This window comes from Leptonychotes weddellii, chromosome 11, assembly GCF_054177405.1.
Source record: "Leptonychotes weddellii isolate Sample4059 chromosome 11, ASM5417740v2, whole genome shotgun sequence".
NCBI lineage: Eukaryota > Metazoa > Chordata > Mammalia > Carnivora > Phocidae > Leptonychotes > Leptonychotes weddellii.
Window position 1 is genome coordinate 34990631 of NC_138379.1, and position 4736 is coordinate 34995366.

Below are 4736 nucleotides of genomic sequence, written 5' to 3' on the forward strand. Positions count from 1 at the left end.
GGTGAGTGCTGTGAATTGTGTAAGACTGATGAATCACAGACGTGTACCTCTAAAACAAATAATACATTATATGTTGAAAAAAAAAGAAGATAGTAAGAAGGGAAAAATGAAGGGGTTATCAGAGGGGGAGACGAACCATGAGAGACTATGGACTCTGAGAAACAAACTGAGGGTTCTAGAGGGTAGGGGGGTGGGGGGAGGGGTTAGCCTGGTGATGGGTATTAAAGAGGGCACGTATTGAATGGAGCACTGGGTGTTACACGCAAACAATGACTCATGGAACACTACATCAAAAACAAATGATGTATGGTGATTAACATAACATAATAAAATTTAAAAAAATAAAAAGAGCTATGTGATTATTTCAGTAAGTGCCAATAATTCACTTGATAAAATTTAACATCTGTTTGAGAAGGACCCCTTTATAGTCTGAAATAAAAGAAAACTTAACATGATACCTATAGCAAATGTGATTCTTAATTAAAACATTAGAAACATTGCCATTAAAGCCTGGAACAAAAGAGGATATTATTATTAAACATTGTTCTGACAGCCCTACCTAACACAGTAGGATGAAAAACAGATATAAGGTATAAATATTAAAAAGAAAGGATAAAAAATGCTATTATTTTTACACAGTTTATTATTTTTCATTAATCTTTTTCTTGTCAAAACACAGAAACAGAAAATTGCATGAAATAATTAGTGTGCATCTTAATTATTTTTTAAATTTTTTTTATTTTTATTTTTTTTTAGATTTTATTTATTTATTTGAGAGAGAGAGAATGAAAGAGAGCACATGCGAGGGGGGAGGGTCAGAGGGAGAAGCAGACTCCCTGCTGAGCAGGGAGCCCGATGCGGGACTCGATCCGGGGACTCCAGGATCATGACCTGAGCCGAAGGCAGTCGCTTAACCAACTGAGCCACCCAGGTGCCCTTGCATCTTAATTATTAAAAAGCAAGTACTCCTGTATCCATCACCTAGCTCAAGAACTAGAACTTTGCCAGTCAACCAGAATCCTGTCTATATGCCCCCTCTCAGTCGTAACTCCTGCCTCCCCCAAAACAAACCACTATGCTGACTTTTATAATGATCACGAAAAGTGCTATTATTTTTTTTTTCAGGTGCCTTTTCAGAGGATATGATTGTGAAGTCAAGAGACTCACCTGACTGACCTATTAGAACTAATGAGATCAGTAGGATGGACTTCGCTCCTACAATTATTCTCCCACTTTCTAAATCACGTATTTCTTCTGCCCTCCTGGACCATTCTTTCTTTAGTATTTACTATCTTAACAACAACCAAAAATCCCCCCTTTACCCCACATCCTCCTCCAGCTGCAACCACATTTTTTTTCTGCTCCTCTACAACAAAACTCCCCTGAAAGAGTTGACTCTGGCCTGATCTCACCTCTGCTCATGTAAACTGGATTCCTTCTGTCCCACACCACTGACAATTGCTCTTGTCAGGGATCCCAATGACTTCCCTGTTGCTGAATCCGGTTATATTTCTCTCCTCAACTTGAAGTAGCGTTAGAGGCAACGGACAGTTTTTCCTTCTTAAAACACTTTTTCCTCTTGGCTTCTGGATACCATAGTCACCTGAGTTTTCTCCCTTCCTGGTGTCCATCCCTTCAGCCTCCTTGTCCTCCTCTTCTTAGCCTCTGAACATTGGCATGCCCCAAGGGCCAGTACTGGGCCTCTTTCTTGTCTCTTGATATATTTTCTCCCTAGGAAATTTCACCTAGCCCTGTGATTTTATGTACTATCTTTATGTATGATCATTATACCAGTGACTTCTAAATTTATATTTCTGCCTGTGATCTCTTTTCTGAATTTTGGACTCTCATTGCTTAATGCCTACATGACATTTTCATTTGGATAGTAAGGGGGGCATATCAAACCTAACAAGTCCAAAACAAGTCTTAATTTTCTCCACCTTACCAAACCTGCTCCCCCTCCACCCATCTGCATCTCAGTAAGTGCAACCATAATCTACCCAATTGCCAAGTAAAGAGCCTATAAATTATCCTTGAAACTCAGTGTCCCTTACCAGTCTCCCACCCCTGACATCAGCTGATCCTATCGACTCCACCTCTGAAGCACATCCTCAGGTTATAGGTTCTTCATTCTCTTCATCTGCACTCTACCCGTATCGCATCATATCTCAGCTGGACCCCTTCGGTAGCCTTTCAGCCAGTCTCCCTGCTTCCACTCTTAACTTCTTATACCCCACACCCACAACTAATCTCCCCCTGTCCACCTTAGAACTGGGAGGAGGGAGAAGACGGTGACCGGGGGCTCCTTTAAGCTTCAGCATAAAAGATTGATTTGACTTTATAAAAACAAAACTGTTATAAGATATAAAACATCTGAAATGAAGTTAAAAACATATGAAAGGCTTAGGTGATGGCAATGCATATAATAGTTACCATCCATAATATCTAGAGAGCTCCTACTTATCAATAAGAAAAAAATAGCCCATTAAAGAATGAACTGTGACAGGAAATTCACAAGTGAACAAATGTCTGAAAAGATGCTGAGCTCTGCTAATAATTAGAAAACGCTAATTAAAATTAGATATTTGTCTTTGCTACTAAGATTATCAAAATTAAAATGAATAGCATCCACTGTTGGGTGGGATGAGGATGTCGTTTTATATTCTTGGGAGTGGGGATGGAAGTTGGTATCATCTTTCTGGAAGGCAGTCTTGCGGTATTGCACAAATGGGAATGAGTTCTACAGACATGCCAGACTGCATATATGCACACATATTTGAACATAGGTTCTTCATTCAGTTGTCATGAATTGAAAAAATATATCCAGAGACTACTATATGCCAGGCACTGGGATAGCCAATGGAGATTTAACAAAAAAACAACAATAACAAAAACAAAAAAGAATTTTTGCCTTGTGGGAGATATAAGTAAATGAAGTCACACAACTAACTGGGTACTAACTGTTGTGTAAGTGCTCTAAAGCAAAAGGGCAGGGTGTGAGAAAGGGGCAAATGGGGAGCCTAACTTAGACCAGGGGATAGTTTACTTTAGGGAAGGAATTGACCCTCAAGTGAAAACCTAAATGAAGGATGGGAAAAGTTCATCAGGTGAAGAGACGGGGTTGAGGTGTGAGGATGGAGATCTTCAGGGTATGCATGTGGGAAGGGCCTGAAGTGGGAAGGAGCTTTGCAGAGAGGATTAGAACACAGCAGTGGATGGAATGCAGTGAAGGAAGGGAGAGTGATAGGGTAACAAGCTAGAGAGGTACATAAGGGCCAGATCGGAGGCCTTTGCAGATGATGAAAAACACGTTAAAGTTTATCCCATGGCTTTCGGCCCGTGGGCACTACTGAGTAAACATTGTTAAAGTCTCCCCTCCCACTGCTGTCGTGTCTAAACCAGAGTCTCCCAAAGAGCCTGAAAAGCTGCAGAAGCTCTTCGTCAGAGGTTTGAGCTTTGAAACAACAAATGTGCCTCTGAGGAGCCATTTTGAGCCATGGGGAACGCTTGCAGACTGTGTGAATATGAGAGATCCAAACCTCAAATGCTCCAGAGGCTTCGGGTTTGTCACGTATGCCACTGTGGAGGAGGTGGATGCAGCCACGAATACAAGGCCACACAAGGTGGATGGAAGAGTTGTGGAACCAAAGAGGGCTGTCTTAAGATTCTCAAAGACCTGGTGCCCACTTAACTGTGAAAAAGATTTTTGTTGGTGGCATTAAAGAAGATGCTGAAGACCATCATCTAAGAGATGATTTTGAGCAGTATGGGAAAATTGAAGTGATCGAGATCATGACTGATGGAGGCAGTGGCAGAAAGAGAGCCTTTGCTTTTGTAACATTTGATGACCATGACTCTGGAGACAAGACTGTCATTCAAAAACCCCATACTGTGAATGGCCACAACTGTGAGGTAAGGCAAGTCCTAGCTAAGCACGAGATGGCAAGTGCTTCATCCAGCCAGACAGGTCGAAGTGGTTCTGGAAACTTTGGTGGCAGTCGTGGAGGAGGTTTTGGTGGCAATGACAACTTTGGTTGTAGAGGAAACTCCAGTGGGTGAGGTGGCTTTGGTGGCATTTGAGGTGGTGGTGGATATAGGGCAGTGGAGATAGCTTTAATGGATCTGGTAATGATGGAAGCAGCTTTAGAGGTGGCAGAAACTGTGATGCTTTTGACAACTACAACAATCAAACTTCAAAGTTTGGACTCATGAAAGAAGGAAATTTTAGAGCCGGAAGCTCTGGGCCCCATGGTGGTGGAGGCCAATACTTTGCCAAACCACGAAACCAAGGTGGCTGTGGTGGTTCCAGCAGCCGCAGGAGCTACGGCAGTGACAGGAGGTTTTCATTACTGCCAGGAAACAAAGCTTAGCTGGAGAGGAGAGTCAGAGAAGTGACAGGGAAGCTACAGGTTACAACAGATTTGTGAACTCGGCCAAGCACAGTGGGAGCAGGGCCGAGCTGCTGTGAAGAAGACATGTTTTAGACATGTGTCTGGGCAAAAAACTCGAGGACTCTCTTTGTGACTAATTGTATAGAAGGGTATTTTAGTTTCTGTTCTGTGCAAAGTGTAAAGCATTCCAACAAAGGGTTTTAATGTAGATTTTTTTTTTTGCACCCATGCTGTTGATTGCTAAATGTAGAAGCCTGATCATTTAAATGTATATTTTAAAAAAATAATAAGGAAACTTCATCCTTTGAATAATGGGGAGCATTTTATCGTTATGGTCAGTGTAGA

At 41.7% G+C, this 4736-nt stretch overlaps 1 pseudogene; it reads left to right on the forward strand.

Annotated features, from left to right (window-relative positions):
- The window catches only part of LOC145716288 (heterogeneous nuclear ribonucleoprotein A1-like 3), a 19051-nt pseudogene extending 14681 nt beyond the window's left edge, over positions 1-4370 (forward strand).
- The last annotated feature ends 366 nt before the right edge of the window (positions 4371-4736 follow it).